Consider the following 23,362-nt stretch of genomic DNA (forward strand, 5'->3'; position numbering starts at 1 on the left):
AAAAGCTTTCTTCTAATCACCACTTTCACTGCATCCCATAGACTTGGATGTGCTGCGTTATAATTTTTGTTCAATTTATAATATTTATTAATTTCCTTTCAGACTATTTTGACAATGGATCATTTAAGGGTGTTGTTTAATTTCTTTATTTTTGAGGGGCGCCTGTGTGGTTCTTCTGGTTGAGCACTGGACTCTTCATTTTGGCTCAGGTCATGATCCCAGGATCATGGGATCAAGCCCTGGTAGGGCTCTGCACTGAGTGTGGAGCCTAAGATTCTCTGTCTCTCTCTCCCTCTGCCCCTCTCTCCCACTTATGCTCGCTCTCTAAAATAGATAGATAGATGATAGATAGATAGATAGATAGATAGATAAAATTTCCTTATTTTTGAGATTTTCATATTATCTTTGTATTATAGGTTTCTAGTTTAATTTCATTATTGTGAGAGAATACACTCTTTGTAATTTAATTATGTTATGTGTGTTGAAATTTGGTTTATGAATAAGGGAATAATCCATCATGGGGAATGTTTTATGTTTACTTGAAAGAATATATATTATTCTGTTGTTAGATGGTGTGCCTTATAAATGTCGGTTAATAATGTCATTTGGATCCAGTTGGTAGTATTATTCAGTTCTATATTTTTGCTGATTTTTCTCTATGCTAATTCTATCCATTTCTGAGAGGGGGGTGTTAAGGTTTCCATCTCTAATTGTGGATTCATCTAGTTTCTTCTTTCATTTTTGTCAGTCTTTGTTTCATGTATTTGAACCATTATTGTTAGTTGTATGTATGTTTAAGATTGGTATGTCTTCTCAAATATTTCACTTTTTATCATTTTGTAATGCAACGTTCCTCTTTATTCCTAGTGATTTCCCTTGCTCTGAAATCTGTTTTGTATGACATTATTATAACACTCCAGTTTACATTTCATTAGAATTTGCATAGTGTGATGGTTAATTTTATTTATCGGCTTCATTAGGCCAAGATATCTGGGCCCAGATATTTGGTTAAATAATATTCTCGCTGTGTCTGTGAGGGTGTTTTGGGATGAAATTAACCTCTGAATTAGTAGACAGTAAAACATTGCCATCCCTAATGTGATGGGTCTCATCCAATCTTGAAAATCTAATTAGAAAAATGTCTGAGTTAGGAAGAATTCTCTCTCTCACTTTATTTTGATCTGGAACATGGGCCTTCTCCTATATTCAGACTCTGGCTTGGATGGGAATGTATACATATGAGTCGGCTTTCCTGGTTCTTAGGCCTTTGAACTCAGATGGGAACTATACCATAAGCTCTCTCCTACGTCTCCAGCTCGCTAACTGGAGATTGTGGGTCTTCTCAGCCTTCATAATTGCATGAACCAATTCCTTATAATATGTATCTATTTACTGATCAATCAGTTGATCGAACAATAGATATAATCTCTCTCTCTCTCTCTCTCTCTCTCTCTCTCTCCAGATATATCTGTATCTGATATCTATCATCTATCTATCTATCTATCTATAGAGAAAGGGAGATTTTCTGTTGGTTCTGTATCTATATCACTAGAAAGCCAAGACTGGGGCGTCTGGGAGGCTCAGTCAGTTAAGAGTCTGCCTTCAACTCAGGTCATGATCTCGTGGTTCATGAGTTCGAGCCCTGCATTGGGCTCTGCGCTGACAGCTCAGAGCCTGGAGCCTGCTCAGATTCTGTGTCTCCATCTCTAACCCTCCCCACTCACTCGTGTGCTCTCTCTCTCTCTCTCTCTTTCTCAATCTTTCTCAAAAATAAATAAACATTAAAAAAATTTTAGAAAGCCAAGACTAATTCACATGGTATATCTTTTTTCCATCCTTTAACTTTATTATATTACCATTGAATTTCTTGTTAACAAAATAGAATTGGTTCATATTTTAAATCCTTTATAACAATCTCTTTCTTTAAACTGGTGTACTTGAGCCAGTTACATTTTATGGAGTTACTGATATGTTTGGATTTAGGGCTAGCATTTTATTGCTGCTTTCTCTTTGTTTCTTTTGCTTTTTGACCAAAACTTTTCACTTTCCTGTCTTATTTTGAGTCATTTGAATGGTTTCTGGTAATCCATGTTAATGGATCTATTGTATTTTTTACCTCACCATTTTCCATAGTGGCTTTTTGTCTCTGTTGGCTGTTGCTGCAACTTTTGTTATACAGTAGCTACTATATTGATTCTAGAAACTACAATACAGGTACATAATTTCACCATCTACTTATCAGGAACATTGTACCACTTTAAATAGGATGTAGGAAACTTTCCACCCTAGAAATTCCTTTACTTTATCCCTTTTTGTTTCAGTTGTCAACTGAATATCATATACCCACACTCTTATATTAAAAATGCCTTCAGACATTGTTATCTATCTATCTATCTATCTATCTATCATAGATTTAAAATTCACAAGGAGAGGAAAAATCTATTATATTTAATACATTCCTTCTCACTTTTGAAATGAATGAAAAGATAGAAAGTCTCAGCAAAGAAACAGGAGAGATAAAGACAAAAGCAAATAAATGTTAAGCAGAATATCTGCATGGTAAAAAAAAAATCAGTGGATTTGTTTACATTGAATATATTTACTTTAGACATACTAAAAGGGTTAGATTTACAGAAAAGTAGCCAGCTGAATGTGCTGTTTTAGGAACAAGAACTCAATGGTTAACTAAGGGTATCTCAGGGAATTGGGACGATGGGGTACATAAGAAACAAGAGTTTATTTTGGGTAAGGAGACTGAATGCTCTTTAGATGTTGAGTTTGATCTATTTTGAGGAAATGACAACTTAAATGTACAGAAGATATCTGATTCTCAAGGGCTCTTCTCCAAGATGTGGTGTTTACTTTATACATTGAATTCCACCAAGTACTTTCCATCTTATTTTTAAATATTTTAGGTACCAAACAGAGGTATACAATTACTTAATCCACATACATAGCCCTCTTGATGTGAAAATTATTTGTAGGGGTGCCTCAGTGGCTCAGCCGGTTAAGTGACCAACTCTTGATTTCAGCTCAGGTCATGATCTTACAGTAGTGAGATTGAGCATCATGTCGGGCTCCTAGTGTGGAACCTACTTAAGATTGTCTCTCCCTCTGCCCTCCCCCACTGTGTGTGCTTTCTCTCTCTCTAAAATAAAATAAAATAAAATAAAATAAAATATAAAATAAAATAAAAATTATTTCTAAAAAAATAAGCAACTCTACTATAGTTTTGATGTCTATCTTAAGCAGTTTAATGCCTATATTAGCCATTTATTTTTTTTTAATTTTTTTATCTTAACTATTCAATACATTCAATTTTAACAATGGAATCATTGTTTTTGTGATTTGTGAGACAGGAAATCTGTGTATATTTTTGACCCTGGGGGAGCCTCACACTCACGTCTCTATAATGAAAAGCCTTATATGGATTCATGGGCAGTGCTTCTATATGCAATACCTCTGCTTATGAGTTCTGAAAGTGTGAGGAACATGTCTTCTCTGGAAAAATGATGGGTGACTTCTCCAAAGAAGAAATATTGGCTAAATTTCACCATGGTATATCAGTTCCTTAAATTGTGTACATGGAGAGAAAGACAGTTTTCAGTTCAATCAGGCATCTGGATAACTTAAGGTAATTGGTAAATAAGAGATATCCAGAAGCTATTCAGGCACTTAAAGAAATCCTGTATTAAATTCTCAGTCTTGGAATGTCACCATTGCTTATTCATCTGAGGACAATTGCTTTGGTGGATGTTTATCGATTGGTGGAAAAACAATTTAATAATCAATCAGAGTGATAATGATGTGTTTTTAGTGCATTTTAACCAAAGGAAAAAAAATGTAATATCGATGAAATGAGGGGGAGAGATGACCAGATAAGTGCAAAAAGAGAAACTGACAAAGAATAAAAGAAACCGGTTATGCGGCAAGGCTTCTTTTTCGCTGAAATGTAAAGCAGAGAATAGATAACCATTTCTTACTCACCTATCCCTATAGTCACTCCTTGCTGTGGTTCAGATCTCTTTTCATGAGCTTGTAATTTCCCATCTGGTCTTGTCCAGGCACATCTCACATGTTCCAAGCCTACTCTATCAGCAGAATCTCAGTTTGCCTGTCCTTCATTTTAGGACTTGATATGTCACTTTACACTAAGACTGATCATTTGATGTACATTCCCTCTTAGGACTATTTACATTTCAAATGAGAATAAAATCATGCACAAATTTTCATCTATAGGATCTACAAAGTTAGGGACGCCTGGGATGCTCAGTCGGTTAATGTCCAACTCTTGATTTCCGCTCAGGTCATATTCTCACCATTCCTGAGATCTAACGCCAAGTCAGGCTCTGCACTGACAGCATGGAGCCTGCTTGGGATTCTCTCTCTCCTTCTCTCTCTGCCCTCCCCCGTGCTCTCTCTAAATAAATAAACATTTTTGTTTAAAAAATCTACAAAGTTAAATAACTAAGAATAATTATAGCTGCCCTTACACAATGAGACTGGAATTCTTATACTTATGAAAGATCTTACACAAACATGTTACTTTGATGGCTCCTCTCAATACAGGTCATCATTGGCTCAAATAAACCTTCCTAGAGAGTTTTCTGTCCCCATTTCCTTCTTTTTAATTTTTTTTTAACGCTTATTCATTTTCAAGAGACAGCATGAGCAGGGGAGGGGGAGAGAGGGAGACAAAGAATCCAAAGCAGGCTCCAAGCTCTGAGCTGTCAGCACAGAGCCCAACACGGGGCTCGAACTCACGAGCTGTGAGATCATGACCTGAGCCGAAGTCAGACACTCAGCCAACTGAGCCACCCAGGCGCTCCTGTCCCCATTTCCTAAAGAGGCTCCCAGTCTCTGTCATAGTATCTTTGTGCACTGTTTTCACGGCACTTTTGGTTGTCTGAAAATATTTTGTTAATCTACTCTCTAATTATTAGTTTTACCCTACTAGAATAGAAATTCTTAACACCAGAGAACATTCATTTGTGTGTGTGTGTGTGTGTGTGTGTGTGTGTACTTGACCACATGGTCAACTAGGAAAGTGACTGGCACATGGTGTTGTCTACTATAAATATTTTTGAATAAATAAACGTTTCAACAGCTAAGTAATTTGGCAAAGAGCTTTGACCATATTAATATTTGTCTTAGTAACCTCATTTCTATTTGTCTTACATGAATAACCTAAAATTCAGAAAAAAAAACCACTTTGCATGTACATATCCATTTTAATGATGTTTATGACATTGAAAATATGAAACATAAAAGGTTCAAAATAGGAAAAAGGTAACAAATCATGATGTTTCTATTAAATTAAATATTATACAGCTATAAACTATTTTATTAACATAGAAAAAAGGGAAATATACAGGATATGTTTATTTTTTTATTACACTTAGTTTTACTTCAGTCAATGTTTTTTGTTTTCCTTTTCTACCAAAAGATTTGTTTTCATAAAGTCCTAAAGTTCTTTGTCATATATTAATCAAACATATAATTTACCTCAGATGAATTTAAGGAAACATCTAATGGCCTTTACCGTGCGTCCACTGGTCATGATTAACTTGGTTGTATTTGACATGTAATCTGCTACAAAATCTTCATGAAAAAAGGACCTAACACTGATAGTGCATATCAGAAAATTCAAAGAAAATTCTTGAGGCAAATATAAAGGCAACACAGCTTGTGCAATATGCTGTGAGATAGTGTTAGTCACCAAAGAATCGCACTTTATGACTCTTGGGTTGGCAGAGTCACATGGACATTTCTGGCCAAAGAGTTGTAAATTGATAACATGTGGATATGAGTGGGGCATTCACTTACTAGTGTGAGACTCTCCAGAAGTCTCTTATTTCTGACAAGGCAACAGTCAATATCCAATATCCAATATCCAAAGTGGCTATTATACTGACCCAGGACTTCAAGTTACCATGATGTCAATGACAGTTGAGCAATTTGCACTGAACCAGTGTGAGAAAAAAAGAAAAGAAAAGAAACAAAAAATATCTTCCATTAGAAAGCATGAGATTTAGGGATTGCTTGTTACCACAGCATAATCTGGTTTGTCCTGGTGAATACATTCACATTTTCTTCTCTCTCTGCCTCAAGACCTTGTAGTGTTCCTTCTATAGTTCTGGAATGGCAACAGTTTTAAAATGTATGTTTTTGTTTTGTTTTGTTTTGTTTTGTTTACGCAAGCTTCCAAAAAACCTGGATTAACACAGTGTGGTTATCACAATTGCTGCACACCATTGTATGGCTTTGCCTGCCACACGTGACCCGTATGACCCATGCGATCCATGCTTTGTATCTATTTAATGCATCTGCAGACTCAAGCTATAAATTCTTTGACTTCCTGTAGCATCTTCCTCTTGAGAAAAATCAAAGAGCTTAGAATGATTAGGTAATTAATATGTATAGTGTGCTAGAAGCCATCAAAGCCTCTAAAAAATCATTAGTAACTATTTATAACTGTGTTTTAGTGAAATGCAAAATTAGCTCATCCATCAGGAGAACCTTTACTTCTACTGCTATTCTGACCTAAAAATATATAGGGCAGATCCTTTGAAACCTTTGAAAGTGACGCAGCTCTAAATGGGGACTTTAAAAATAGGTCAACATGTAATTTTATTAATGTTCTCTGTTATGTCAACTTCACATTTGGGAGAGTCGCATGTGTTTTAACCAGTTACAGTCTCTAACACATTGTTTGACCTATAAGAATGGATTAAGGTGGTGACAGCTAAAACATAGAGGTAGAACATTTATTATAAATCTACTGCATAGGCAATGCTCTGTATTGTAAACACAGATGGCAACCATTTTGTCAGCATAATACCTCAAGAGCCAAAATTCATCTTTCATCTTTCCCCATGATGCAGAAATAAAAGTAAATGGAAAGGTGTATCATGGTTGAGTAGGAATTGTTAAATTTACCTTTAAATGTTATAAGCGACATTCATCTAAAAGGAAGCATGCCTACGGTTCCCAGTGCATGAATTTCCTGCCTAAATTTCCAGTTAAAAAGTATTCTAAGTTGAATTTATCTTATAAATAAGTGTGATAGAGAAAACTAAATTTAAAGGGACTAGAAAAGGAGAGACGGTCTCATAAACTAACTCAAGGGAAAATACAGTGTAAAACACCTTGGTCATATCAAAATAATTTTTAAAAATGAATGAAACAATGTAAGTTGCAAAGCGTAAAAATAAAATATACCTGCCATATATTAAATGTGAATAAACTAGAAATTCCCATTACAAGACAGATTCTGATAAAATTGCTAAACAAGAAAAATTATTTTTTTTAAAAAGTTTATGTATTTATTTTGAGAGACAGAGCAAGAGAGCAGGCATGAGTTGGGGAGAGGTAGAGAGAGAGGGAGAAAGAGAAGCTCAAGAAGGCACAGTCTGGTCAGCATGGAGCCCAACCTGGGGTTCCAACTCATGAACTGTGAGATCATGACCTGAGCCAAAACCAAGAGTCAGCCCTCAACCCACTGGGTGAACCAGGAGTTGCAAACAAAAAATCTTTTTTTTTAAGAGAGACTCTTAAGCAAGCTCCACACTCAGCGTGAACCCCAACATGGGACTTGATCACACAACCCTGGGGTCATGACCTGAGCTAAAATCAAAAGTCAGACACTCAACCAACTGAGTCACTCAGGAACCAAAAAAAAAAAAAAAAAAAAAAATTAAAGTGAAAAAGGAAAGTAGAAAATAAAGAATCTAGCATAGCTTTTATAGATACATGTAAACTAAAGTCAATAAACAGAATACAAGTAAACATTAACAAAATGTAAATTAAAAGCGAAAACCATTACAAATTATATATATGAAACATAGTAGCCAAAAGCATAAAACCAAAACTATTAGATCGCAAGAATAACTTTATTAAAAATATCATATACAGTGGAAGACTTCAAAATATCTCTTTAGAATTAGACAAAACACAATGAAGTCACAAGAGTTAAATGCTATATTTAATCAAGCTAAATTATTATATATTTATAGAACGAGTCTCACATATCTAAGTAGAACCTATACATTTTCATATGTACATGGATCATTAACTAACTAAATAAATAACTGGTCAAAAAGTTTTAATTAGTTCAAAAGTAGACTATTAGCTGTGTGCTAAGCTAATATACTCTCTATATTTTTTTTCATATTTATCAATATATATTTTTATCATAACCTCTAAATACCATATTACAAGGATATAAATTTTTGGCATAATCTTTTTCTCTCAATATTTGTTGGTTTTTTTTGTTATTTTTTTGTTTCTAGTTTTCACTGATCCAGAGTCCACTGCCAATCTGACTTAAAAGAACAACTTGTTTTTTTCTGTTTAGAAGCTTATGATGATTTCTTTTTATCCTTGGAGTTTAAAAACCTTACCTGTAGATGTATTAAGATGTATGTCTTTCTTCTCAGTCCAGTGTGTGATTTGTTGGATTTTATTATTTATAGGATCATTATTTGATTTTTAACTGTGGCAGTTCCTTTACTTCATTTGAATCTCTTAATATTCATGTGTTAGGTATTCTGAATTTCATAACAGAATCTCTTCATAGGCTTAAAATGTCCACCTCTGCATATTTTTATTCTGATACTTAAAATAATTCTATTATTTTATCTTCCAGAACTAATCTATGGCTCACCATTTAATGAATACATTTACTGAAATTATTAATGTGTAAACCTTATTTTAGCATTTATATGATTTTCTAGAATGTCCTAATTGCCCATGTTATCTTTTTCTAAGTTCTTCAGCTATGTCCATCTGATTCTGCCCTTTCTGAGAAGTTTCTATCAGTTTAATCCTCCTACTGAAGACCAGCATAAAAATTGGACAAAGCACAGCAATAATTTGAAGGCATTGGAAAGTAATGCCCGAGAAGTGAAAGCGCTCCAAAAGAACTCCACATTCATGCCAGCATTTTCCTGTAGGGGATTTGCAACCCACGGCGTTGAATAGATTGAGAGCAGAAAGCTCAAGTCTCACTGGGCTGAGGACATGTGTTGAATTTCATAACAGTCAGAGCAGTTAGGACTTGAGAGAAGAAAAATACTACAGTATGTGAGGTAAAAAATTCACTAGATGGGACTAAACACAAGTTAGATATTAGAAAAAAAAAAAACTTCAGTGAACTTGAAGATGCAGCATTAGACACTAACCAAACTAAAACACAGAGATTAAAAAACACTGGGGGAAAAAAAAGACAAAACAGGCCAGGAGTGAGACCCGGAACAACTTCGCCTGGCCTTACACACAAATAAAGGGAGCCTTCAAAGCGGGGGAGAGGCAGATACACTTTTGAAAAATTATGTCTTATGAAAATTATAAACCCACAAATTCAAGACACTCAGTAACTACAACCACAAGAAACATGAAGAAAACTACACACAAAAAGGATAATAAAATTGTTTATAATCAATAAAAGCAGCCAAAGAAAAAAGGGCACACAGAGCAACAGAAAAACGCATGACAACAGACTTGTCAGAATCAAGGCAAGCTCTTTATAGAGTACTAAAAGAAAAATAAAACATCCAACACAATTCCTTATCTAGAGAAAGTGCCTTTCAAAGCAAATTAAATACAGACTTTTTAACATTTACAAAGGCTTCATTACCAGAAGACCTGCATCTACCAGTGGAAGTGAAGAGTACTGAAATCACAAACACAGGAATACATATAAAGAAATCTTATTTCCTTCACAGTTAAACCTCTTAAGTGGCTCAGGCGGCTGAGCTTCCGACTTAGGCTCAGGTCATGATCTCACGGTCTGTGGGTTCGAGCTCCGCGCGGGGCTCTGTGCTGACAGCTCAGAGCCTGGAGCCTGCTTCTCACTCTGTGTCTCCCTCCCTCTCTGCACCCCCCCCTCCTCCGTTCATGCTCTGTCTCTCTCTGTCTCAAAAATCAATAAACATTAAAAAAAATTTAAAAACCTCTTAAAAAGGTAGTGAAGAGGGTCTTGGGTGGTTCAATCAGTTGAAATCAGACTCGACTTCAGCTCAGGTCATGGTATGTAGGATCAAGGCACTATTTTATATATATATTTAATTATATTTGTATTTTAATATATACAGATTATATATTGAATAAAACATATATTAATATAAATCATATCAAATATATAAATATATAGGATATATATTTATATAGTATATAAATATATTAAAATATAATAGAATATATAAACATAAAATATATTATAAAATATAAATGTATATTAATAGATAATATACATTTATATTTTAATATTAATGTATTAATATATTAATATAAATATATAAATATATTAATATACATTTATATTTTATAATATATTTTATATTTATCTAAATATAATTAATATATATTAATATATACTAATATACATTTATATTTTATATATATCACTATTCTAAATAAACCATATATTAAAAGTTAAATCAAAAGAACATTAACCTTTATTTTGAATGGAATGAAAATAAAAACCCAACATAGCAAAACTGGGGGGGTGCTGTCACTAAAGCAGGATTTAAGGGCAATTCATTGCACTAAATGCCTATATTAGAAAAGAAGAAGGATATTAAATAAATGACCTAGGCTTTTCTGCTCTGAACTTAAAACAAGAGGAAATAGCCCCAAAGTAAGCATACAAAAAATAATAGTGATCACATGGGAAATCAATGATATCAGCAGAAAGAACTTAGTTTACAAGTTATATCCTTTACTGACAAGACTTTCTCCTCCTTCGTATCAAAAAGTACTTTTTTTTTCAGCATTATAGGCTTGAGAATCACAAATTTGGGTTGAGCAAATTAATGTGATCATGTTATTTTTCATTTATATTTACATTTTGCATATTATCATTTCCAAACTGCTAAATTTTTCAAGAAAAGAATGGAAGAGACCCTAGTGATATAATAATAGATTGCCTCCAAAGGTGTCCATCCAAATTATTTTCCAATTTGAGGGGAAAATAAAGGAGAAGAAGAAAACTGATGTTGGAGTTTTAGACTCCAGGGGAACCATGATTCCATGTATCGATATTTAATGTATTTGGCTTTTTTTCTTTAAATTTTTAATATTATTTATTTATTTTGAGAGAGAGACTGCAAGCGTGGAAGGGACAGAGAGAGAGGGAGAGAGAGAATCTCAAGCAGGCTCCACACTGTCCATGCAGAGCCCCACATGGGGCTGCATCTCATGAACTGTGAGATCAAGACCCGAGCCAAGATCAAGAGCTGGATGCCTAACTGACTGAGCCACCCAGACACCCATGTATTTGCCTTTTCAAGTGTACATCTATCTAAGAAAGGCTTAGATGTCAGTATTCTTGAAGAGAAGAAAAATGTCAGTGGCTGAGGAAAGATCTTGATACAAAATCCTCATAGCTCAGTTGGACTGATGTTCACAACATGCTCTCAGAAAGGACACTGCTGTACCTTCAATGCAATCTGGCATCTACAAGGAGCTTGGACACATGTGCTGCAAACCTGCTTCTGGGATCAAATCAGCGTCCCAGGGGCTTTGAGACACAGGGTGACCCAAGCTGACAGGCTTGGTCAAGGCCACTGGGACCTCCTCAGTGCACATGAGGCCATCTCCTGAGACAAGGAACCACACTGGAATTTGATGCTATCTATGTAAGCATGCTGGAATTTACAACAACTCTATGTAACTTTTCTCAGAATACTGTGAAGCGTTGCTTGATTTTCTATCTGTGTCTATAACTGTTGAATACTTTCAGTATGCAAGAATTACTGTTTAGGGATCAAGAAATAATTTCACATTGAGGAAAACAATGTTTTCCAGTCTTATTTGTACAAGATACTTCTTTTATAAAGAGAGAGGGACTATTTTCCCATCTCTTAAATCTGGGCTGGTTTAGTTACTTGTTTGACTCATAAAATGTGAAAGAACTGACGCTATGCCAGTTCCAGACCAAGCTTTCAGAAGTTGCTCATACTTTGGGAACCCTGAGCTAACATGTTTGAAGTCTGAGCTAAACCCATGAAGACACTCTCTGTGGAAGAGAATCAAGGAAATTGTGTCAACAAGTCCAGTACAAACACCAGCTGAGTACAGAGGCCAGGGGGCCCCAGTGAGACCAGCTGAAGAACTGTCCATCAGCCCACAGGATCATGAGAAATAATAAATTATTATTGTTTTAAGCCTTTAACTTTTGCGGTGTTTTGATACATAGCAAGAGTAAGTGATACAAGCAATATTATTACTATTCAGAGAAACAAAGTAACTCACAAAATATATTATTGAGTGAGGAAGTGTTTTACAATTATCATATGAAATTTCAAAGTGAAATTCTTGGGGCGCCTGGGTGGCTCAGTCGGTTGAGCGTCCGACTTCGGCTCAGGTCATGATCTCACAGTTCGTGAGTTCGAGCCCCCGCGGCGAGCTCTGTGCTGACAGCTTGGAGCCTGGAACCTGTTTCAGATTCTGTGTCTCCCTCTCTCTCTGCCCCATCCCCACTCACGCTCTGTCTCTCTCTGTCTTAAAAATAAATACAATATTTTAAAAAATTCAAAATGAAATTCTTGTCCGTAAGTATATGCTTAATACATACATTCTTATATACATACATTGTATTATAATACTTCTGTTTTATTATTCTAGTTAAACCATTTGCCTGTAAAACTGAAAACTCCATTGTTTCCATAATGTTATATTTGATAAAGCTTATGTCTTTAGAAAACCTACAAAATCTTGCTTGCTTTGTTCTATTTCCCATAAGAAAAGATAATTTAAGAAACGTATTTGCCTAGGGAATTTGTGTTGTCCGTCAACCAAGAATTAACATAAACCATCTTAAGAAACATGGACACCTAGGAGTTAAATGCTGTTGGACAAATAAGATATACAAACACAGTCAATCATAATCTGACTCCTGCATACTTTTCATGCTCATGCTGACCCATTCCCCATTCCCTTACTCAAATTCATACACAAAGAGAAATGATTGCAAATTTTTAATGAATCCGTGCTGGTACACACTTACCCTGCTGCTTGTCCTTATAAGGACTGCTCACTCTTACAGACCTAACTCAGATTATCTTCTAACTCAAAGGCCCTTCTCACAAACAGAATCGGTAATTTTTCCCTATATTTCCATAACTATAAGGCTCACGTTTTTAAATCCCTTCATGCATTCTATGAAAAGGTTTTACGGTACTGAATGTGTTATGAGACTCATATAATATAATAAAATATAACAAAGCATATAATGAAATGCTTATCGGTGCCTACTACTGGGGTTAGTGTATATCGAGTAACCAGTAGAAATATTATGAATGGATGAAATGATAGCAGAAAACCCATGCAGCTAAATAATTAACTACTAAAATAGAACACATTTAAGTCATGCGTATAACTTTAATAGGATATGAGAAAAGTTATTCAAATGTGGTCCCTTGGTTTTCATCAAATTAATTTTGCAAAACAAGGGAATGGGTTTCCAATGCAGTATGTGGGAAGTATTAATGTGTAGACAGAATCAGATGGCCCACAAAGGCTGCTTTTTAGCATACATGTCTAAAACAAACAATGGAGTGAGCTACTAGCAAAACAAAACAGGTGAAGTTTGGGACACCCGAAGGTGATACAGGGAAGCTCTCTTTACGTATGCTGTGTAAATACAGCAATCCATCACATATGAGAATGTTTATTTATTTTTTTATTGAAGCCTTTGAAAATGATAAAATAACCCCCAGATGGTTCTAACTGTTACGACGCGTTGAGCAAACTTTCTCCAACCTGAAACAGTAAGAAGAAAACCTCTGAAAAACATCTTTTTCGTATCACGTGCAACTTATACACTTAAACTTGATTTCCATCCTGTGAATGAACAGAGAAATACCCTTTTCCTAAAATCAATGTGAATTAGAAGTTGCCTTTGTGGCGCTTTAAAAAAAAATCAGTTGAGATGAAAATAAACCCTCTGGGAATCTCTGTAATGAAAAATAGCCTAAGTGAAAGCAGACAAAAGACGAATCCAGGCAGCCATTCATTATATTCACACGTGTGGCATAGGCTTGAAGTAGAAAGAGTTCTTTTCCCTAAATAATGCATTAATCCTCTCCTCTTTGTGGTTGCCATTGAACATCCTTGATTGATTTTGTTGCTTGCTGAAATAAAACTTATCAGACAATCATTTCAGCACCCGATTTCCCTGCTGTACTTAGGAAGGAAAGGGCATTTAGGGGCAACCCTCTACTTACATCAAAACTGCAGAAGAATTAGATTATATAACAGAGAGTCTCCTAATAATAAATATTCTGACCTGCAAAATTTGACCTCAAGGTCAAAGTGACCATTACTACCAGCTTTATAGCTTATTTCTCTCACAGCTAAAGCTGCGTTAACTCGCACAATTTACCCTCTTTGTAGCCTTTAGATACAGGATGCAAGAAGTAAATGACCAAATCTTCAGTTTTGGATAATCGACTATCAAAATGGATGTGCAGGAAAAGAGGCTCAATATGTAACAACAGCCAGACTTGCCATGTTTTCATGGCATGAACCAGGGTTAGCAAAAAAATTTTTTATTCCAACTACATTTGTAGACCTTTCCCATTACTAAAGTTCTGTTGCATTTGACTTATAGGAGGCACTGATTCTTGGGTATTTAAAGAAGCCCTTATAAGTATCATAAACTAAGATGTCACATGTAATGAGTGAAATATGTGTTAGAATTACACCTGAACTTACAGATGCAAAAATAACATGATTTATAACTTATGCTGGTTACTGTTAATGTCACCATTTTAAAGAGATTGAATAAATGCAAATGTAGATCACATCCATACTAACATGTTTGCATTCCAGAATGTCAAAAGCTGAAACCTTAAGAAATAAATGTTCAATGTGAGCTTTGGTGCTTATGAAAAGATGCAAGCCAGAAATAATATTAATGCTTCTTATTCGTGATTAATCTATCTTTCCATCTCATTAGATACAACTTAGTCACTCATTATGTCCAGGGGTTGGATGTACATAAGTTTTTCTCACCCCTAAAGTTTAATGTACTTCCAAAGGGGCTTCAGTTTATGCTGATTTAATTAAAGTATGTTGGAATTAGTATGTCAGAATTCAGAGGCCATAATCAGAATTGTCAAAAATAAATCTCCCACCATTTTTGTACTGGCCAACTCTGCCTTTGAGAAACCAATATATTTGGGACCTAATCAAAATTCTGAGGGCGTGTTATTTTTCTCTCCTTTGCTCAACCTGTTTTTCAAACTTACCTGTTTTTATTTTTATTTTTTATTTTTAGAGAGAGAGTATGTGCAAGTCAGGGAGATGGGTAAAGGGAGAGAAAGAGAGAGAGAGAGAGGGAGAGAATCTCAAGCAGGCTCCACACTCAGCATGGAGCTCAATGCAGGGCTCAATCCCACAACCCTGGGATCATGACCTGAGCAGATATCAAGAGTAGGACAGTCAACCACCATCCAGGTGCCCCAAACTCACCTTTTTTTGATCAATATTTGCTCCAACATCATAGCTTTGGTCACAGCTTTAAGATGAAGAGGGAAGCTTGTTCTGTAACTGACTCTCATTCTGAGACAGATATTTTAAAAACAAAATAGGTGACAGAATGCTTAAATGTGCTCTCTCCATCTCTGTATTTGCTTTAGTTTCTTTCCCCCCCTCAGGATATGAAATTTGTAGTGAAAAGCAAACAAAAGGAAACTTTCAGATTCATTCCATATAATGTTGAGGTTAGCAAAAACAACTTTGGGATAATTGTGATGGAACAATATTTTGGGAAATATAAACTGAGTCTTATCCTTCCCACTTTTTAAAATCAGTTTTTTTAGATAATGGTGAACAAATAAAATGTTAATATATTTAAAATGTGCAAAATTATGATTTGATTTACATATACCTTGTAAAAGGATTCTCAACTTTGAGTTAATTCACACAATCATCACCTCACTTTCAGTTCCTTATATATCTTGTGTATTAATCCCTTATTTGATATGTAGTCTGTAAAAATTTTCTCCTATTCTATAAATTGCCTTTTCATTTTGATGATGGATTCCTTTGCTGTGAGGAAGATTTTAGATTAACATAGTCCCACTTGTTTATTTTTGCTTTTGTTGCCTTAGCTTTTGGTATCAAACCAAAACATTCATTCTAAAGATCAATGTGAAGGAGATTATCATCCATCATAATTTAAGTCTTATGTTAAAGAATTTAATCCATTTTTATTTTATTTTTGCAAATGGTGTAAGTAAGGTCCAGTTTCATTTTTTTTTTTTTTGCATGTGGATGTTCAGTTTTCCCAATACCATTTATCGAAGAGATTATCCTCTCTCCATTGTGAATTCCTGGCTGCTTTATCACAATTTAAATGACCATACATGTGTGGATTTATTACTGGGATGCCTATTTTGTTCTATTGCTCCATGTATTTGTTTTTATGCTAACCCATACTGTTTTGATTACTATCACTTTGCAGTAGAGCTTGAGAGCAAGAACTGCGATACCTCCGGATTTTTTTTCTTTTTCTTTTTCGGGATTGCTGTGGCTATTCAAAGTCTTTCGTGGTTCCACACAAATTTTAGGATTGTATTGTCTGTTCCTGTGAAAAATACCACTGGAATTTTGATAGAGATTGCATTGAATGTGTAGATTACTTTCAGTAGTATCAACTTAAAAAGCTGAAGTCAGATGCTCAACCAACTGAGCCACCCAGGAGCCCCTAGACTTTTTAACAATAATAATTCCTCCGATCCATCATCACAGGTTATCTTTTCATTAGTGTCTTCAACATCTTCCCTCAATGTTTTCTAGTTTTCAGTGTACACATTTTTCACATTTTTGGATAATTTATTGCTAGAGATTTTACTCTTTTGATGATATTTTATTTTTTTTAATCTTTTAAAACAATTTTTGAAAGTTTATTTATTTATTTTGAGAGAGACAGAGACAACGCAACTGGAGGAGGGGCAGAGATAGAGGGAGGCAGTGAATCCCAAGCACGCTCCACAGGATCAGCACAGAGCCTGACATGGGACTCGAACTCAGGAAACTGTGATGTCATGACCTGAGCCGAAACCCAGAGTCTGACATTTAACTGTCTGAGCCACTCAGGCGCCCCTTTTTTGATGACATTTTAAATGGTATCGTTTTTCTAATTTCTCTGATATAATTTGTTCTTAGCATATAGAAATACTACTGATTTTTTTAAATTGAGGTATAATTAACATACGATATTTTATTAGTTTCAGGTGTATGCCATAGTGATTTGATATTTGTATACATTGAGAAATGGTCACCACAATAAGTCTAATTATCATCTGTCATCTTAAAGTTAATGCATTCTTTTTGACTGCATTCCTGGCTCTACATTGCATGCCCATGACATATTTATTTTACAGCTGGAAGTTTGTACTTCTTAATCCCCTCCACCCATTTCCCCCCATCCCCAATGTCTTTCCCTTCTGGCAATCACCAATCTCTTCTCTGTATCTTTGAGTTTGGATTTGATATTTGTATATTGATTTTGTATTCTGCAAATTTACTGAACTTATGTATTAGTGTTAACAGATTTTTGGTGGCATCTTTAGGTATTTCTATATATCATATCATGTCACCTGCAAATAGAAATAATTGTATTTCTTTCTGATATAGATGTCTTATTTATTTATTTATCATTTATTTATTTATTTATTTATTATCAAATACTCTGACTAGAATTTCCAGCACTATATTGAACAAAAGTGGTGAGAGCTAACATCCTTGTTTTATTCTTAATCTAGAGGAAAATCTTTCAGTTTTTCACTAAGTGTGATTTTAGCTACAAGCTTGTCGTATATGGCCTTTGTTATACTGAGGTTCTTTCCTTTTATACCCAATTTGTTAGGATTTTTTATCCTAAAAGATATTGTTTTATCACATTTTTTTTCTGCATGTCTGTGATGATTGTATAGGTTTTTATCCTTCATTTTATTTATGTGGTATATCATGTTTATTGTTTGCATATGTGGATTATCCTTGCATCCCAAGAATAAATCTCACTTGATCATGGTGCTTGATTCTTTTTTATGTGTTGTTGAATTTGATTTGCTAATATTTTTTTTTGAGGATTTTGCGTCTAGGTTTATCAGGGATATTGGCTTGTAATTTTCTTTTCTTGTAGTGTCCTTGTCTAGCTTTGTTATCAGGGGAATGCTGGCCTCATAAAATAAAATGGGTAAGTGTTCCCTTCCCTTCAGTTCTTTGAAAAAGTTTATGAAGAATTGGTGTTATTTGTTTTTTAAATGGTGGATAGAATTCACCAGTTAAACCATCTGGTCCTAGACTTTTCTCTGTTGGGAAGTTTTTGATTACTGATTTAATCCCTTTACTCATTATTTGTCTGTTCATATTTTCTATTTCTTCATGATTTAGTCTTCGTAGGTTGTAAGTTGCTAGGCAGTTATCTATTTCTGCCAGATTACCTAATTATTGCCATTTAATGGTTCATAGTAGTTTTTTGTGATCCTTAATATTTCTGTATTATCAGTTATAATGTCTCCTCTTTCATTTCTGATTTTATTTTTGAGACTTCTCTCTTTTTTTCTCAGTTTAGCTAAAACTTTGTCAATTTTGTTTGTCTTTTCGGGGTGCCTGGGTGGCTCAGTCAGTTAAGCCTCTGACTTAACTCAGGTCATGATTTCACAATCTGTGAGTCTGAGGCCCGCATAAGGCTCTGTGCTGACAGCTCAGAGCCTAGAGCCTACTTTGGATTCTGTTTCCCTCTCTCTCTGCACCTCCCCTGCTTGCACACTCTCTCTCCCAAAAATAAACATTAAAAAGATTTAAATTTTTTTTAGCTTCAAAAAGCTAATTCTTAGTTTTAATGATCTTTTCTGTAATCTTCCCAGTTTCTATTTTATTTATTTCCATTATGATCTTTGTTTCCTTTCTCTAGCTAGCTTTGAGTTTAGTTCGTTCTACTTTTTCTAGTTCTTTTTCAAAATATACAGTTAAGTGTTGATTTGACATCTTTTTTTAAAAAAACATAATCATCTGTTGCCATAAACATCCCCTTGAGAATTGATTCGCTGCATCTCATAAGTTTTGGTATGTTGTGTTTCCATTTTTACTTATTTCAAGATTTTTTTATTTCTCCTTTGATTTCTTTTTTGCCCTATTGGTCATTCAGGAGCTTGTACATATTTTGTACATATTTGTGAGTTTCCCAGTTTTCCTCTTATAATTGGTTTCTAGTTGTGTACCATTGTGATCAGAAAGGTTACTTGATAAAATATCAATCATCTTAAATTTGAGACGTGTTTGGTGGCCTAACATATGGTCTGTCCTAAAGAATGTTTCATGTATGCTTGAGAAGAATGAGCATTCTGTTGCTCTGGGTGGATCCTCTGTATATGTCTCTTAGATTACTCTTGTCTAGTATGTAGCTTTAAGTGCAGTATTTCTCACTGATTTTATGTCTCGATGTTCTATCCACCGTTGAAAGTGAGATATCAAAATCTCCTATTATTATAATGTCCATTTCTCTCTTCAGATATATTTGTATTTGCTTTATGTATTTTCATGCGCCATTATAATTTTTGGCTTACTTTCCATTTTGTCTAATATATGTATAGCTATCCCTGATCTTGCTTGGTTTTCACTTATATGAAATATCTTTTTCTATCCCTTGACTTTCAGCTTATGCGTGTCCTTAAAGCCAAGCAAATCTCCTATAGGCAACATATTATAGTTCATCTGTGTCTTGTGTGTGTTTTAATTCATTCAGTCACTCTATGTGTTTTGTTTGGAGAATCTGGTCCACTTACGTTAAAGAAATAAATGATAGGTATGGACTTACTATTGCCATTTTGTTAATTGTTTTATGGCTGTTTTGTAATCCTCTTGTTCCTTTTTTCCTTTATGCCTCTCTTCCTTTGTGATTTAATTATTTTTGTAATCATACGCTTTGATTCTTTTTTCTTTCTCTTTTGTGTATCTACTACAGGTTTTGCTTTGCGGCTACCATGAAGCTTACATAAAATATCTTATAGTTTAACAATCTATTTTCAGTTAATAACAGTTAACTTCAAATGCATGCTGATGCACTGCATTTCTACACTTCCCTCTCCCATATTTCATGTTCCTTATGTCACTATTTACAACTTTTCATATTGCATACCTATTAACAAATTATTATTACTGTAGTTACTTTTAATCATTTTGTCTTTTCACCGTCATACTAGAGTTATAAGTTGTTTACTCATTATTTTTGTTTAAAGTTTATTTATTTATTTTAAGAGAGAGAAAGAGAGGGAGAGCGTACATGAAAGAAGAGGAGGGTTAGAAAAGCAGAGAGAGAATCCCAAGCAGGTTTTACGTGCCAGCGTACAGCCCCACGTGGGGCTCAAACTTATGAACCATGAGATTATGACCTGAGCTGAAACCAAGAGTGGGGCCCTTAACCGAGCCACCTGGTGCCCCTAATTACCCATCATTATTACAACACTAGAATACATAGAATTTGACAATATATTTATCTGTACCAGAGAGATTCATACATTCATGTATTTTTTAATGTTTATTTATTTTTGAGAGAGATAGAGGCAGAGAGAGAGAGAGAGAGAGAGAGAGAGAGAGAGAGAATCAGAAGCAGTCTCCATACTCTGAGCTGTCAGCACAGAGTTGGATGTGGGGCTCGAACTCACAAACTGTGAGATCATGACCTGAGCTAAAGTCAGATGCTTAACTGACTAAGCCACCCATATGCCCCAACATTCATGTATTTTCATGTTACTAATCAGTGTCTTTTAACTTCAGCTTAAAGAAGTCCCTTTAACATTTTTGTAAGGCTGGTCTAGTGGTGATGAACTCTTTAGATTTTGTTTGTTGGGGAAACTCTCTAATTCTCCTTTAATTCTGAAGGACAACTTTGTTAATAGATTGTTGTTGGTTAGCAGGGTTTTTGTTTGTTTCTTTTTCTTTGTTTGTTTTTAGCACTTTGAATGCATCACTCCACTCCTTTCTTTTTTTAAGTTTATGTATTTATTTTGAGAGATAGAGACAGAGATAGAAATAGAGGAAAGATAGATAGATAGAGATAACATGAGCAGGGGAGGGAGAGAAGAGAGAGGGATAGAGAATTCCAAGCAGGCTCCATACTGCTCCCACAGAGCCCGATGCCACATTCGATTTCTGTCAGATCATGACCCGAGCCAAAATCAAGAGTTGGATGCTTAACCGGCTGAGCCACCCAGGCACCCCTCCATCCTTTCTGATCTTCAAGATTTCTGCTGAAAATTCCAGTGATAGTCTTGTGGCGTTTTCTTGTTCATAACAAGTTTCTTTTCTCCTGCTGCTTTTAATCTTCTTTGCCTTTAATTTTTGACAATTTAATTATCCTGTGGCTTATTGTGGGTCTCTGGTTTCACTTTTTTGGGACATTTTTTGGCTTCCTGGTTCTGAATATCTGTTTCTTTCCCCAAGTTGGGGAATAGCAGTTATTACTTTGAATAAAATTGTCCTCTACCCCTCTTCTCTTTCTGGGACCTCTATAATGTGTATATTGATCTGTTTGATAGTGTTGCATAAGTCCTTTAAATTATCTTGACTCTTTTTTGTCTTTTTTTCTTTTTGCTCCTATGATTGGATGAATTTCACTGCCCTGTCTTTGAGTTCATTAATCCTTTCTTCCTTTTGATCTAGTCTGTTATTGAAATCCTCTATTGAATTTTTTTTCAGTATAAATATTGTGTTCTTCAGCATTATGATTCCTGATTGGTACTAGTTTATATTTTCTCCTTATTTATATTTTTTGTATTTTTTGTATTTTCTTTTTTCTATTTCTTTTTGTTCTAAGAATTTTTGAAATTCTTACTTCATCATGTGTTGTTTTCCTGACCTTGTTGAGAGAAACATGACCATCATTTTGAACTATCAGGTGAATCACTTATCTCCATTTCATTAAGATCCATTTCTGAGGGCTTATCTTGTTCTTCTATTTGGAGCATATTTCCCTGTTTCTTCATTTTTCTTTCTTCTTAGTGTTGGTTTCTGTGCATTAGATAAAACAGTCATGCTCCCACTCTTGACTTGCTGGTAGCATGTAGGTAATGAAACTTGTTAATTAGCCCAATCTAAACTCATAGTTGTCTCTGAAACCTTTGTGAATGCCCAAGCCACCTTCTTTTTCTTAGTGGCTCCCACTAGTTGATGGTGTCCCAAGACCCATCAGTGTCCTAAAGGGAGGGACACAATTATTGCCTAGATGCAGGGATGATTAGAATCCAGGGCTGATTAGAACTCAGGCAACAGTTGGAAAAGTATGCATTCAAACACTTTCCAGGGAGAAAAACAGGAGTGGGAATTTTTGTCTCCTCCTTTTATGCCAATATTTGTTTTATAGCTATAAACGGTAACCCTGCATTTTTTAAAAAAATTGCTTCTTACCTTAGAGCACTTGTGACTGCAAGCATTATTGGTTATCAGAGGGCAAGGTAATTTGGAGGCTGTTCCCTCAGATGGCAGCCCCAAAGATCAAGACACTAGATGTATTATCCAAATCCTTTGCTCTTCAGGGAGAAGCTGAGAATTGGGGTTTTCCTCTTGATTGCATGGCACTCTACTGGGAGTGAAGTTTATCATTAGAGTATGTTTCAGCCTCTCCTATCCATTTTGATATAGTCGTTTTCACCTGAAGTGTAGGAGTCACTTACCTAGTTTCTGGATTTCTTTCAGATGGAATTGCTCTGTGCAAAGGTATATATCAAGGTGCCCATAAGAAGAGGGAAATCAGAAGCCTCCTGTGCCATCATCTTGGTCCCCAAACACTCTCTCAGTTTTTTATTTGTTTGTGGTATTAATTTCTGATCATTCCCTTCCCTACCTTTCTCAAATCAGATGATGTCCATTACTTCTGTGAAACAGACAAAAGGTTTTGAAATTTGGAAGGCTAAACCCTCAGTGAAATCAAGGGCATGGAAAAGCTTGATGAGTCAGAGTAAGGTTTTTCCTAGCCATGACTAGGTTGATAGGACTGGAGGTATGATAAGGGAGGCATCACAGAGGTTTGGGTTAGATGGTTGAATTTTGCAGAATGAAGCAGAGTAGAGTAGAAGCCACCTATTCCCCACTAGATGGAGCACTCACTCCCAGGACCTATTCCAGAGCCCTGTCAGTGCCTAACCTCTTTAGCCTCCTTCCCATTATAAATCCCTTAAGTATAAAAGCCATGCTAGCTGCCCTTGGTACAATTAGATGACATTCTCCTTTCTAAAATAGTCAGCACATTGCTTATTAATTATCCAACAGAAATGGCACTCATCTAAGTTCTAAGAATTTGCTTGTTTGCAAAGTGTTTTATATTGCATGAATACCATGGTTTTAAACATCC

The sequence above is a fragment of the Panthera uncia genome, chromosome B1 (assembly GCF_023721935.1).
Source record: "Panthera uncia isolate 11264 chromosome B1, Puncia_PCG_1.0, whole genome shotgun sequence".
Taxonomy (NCBI): domain Eukaryota; kingdom Metazoa; phylum Chordata; class Mammalia; order Carnivora; family Felidae; genus Panthera; species Panthera uncia.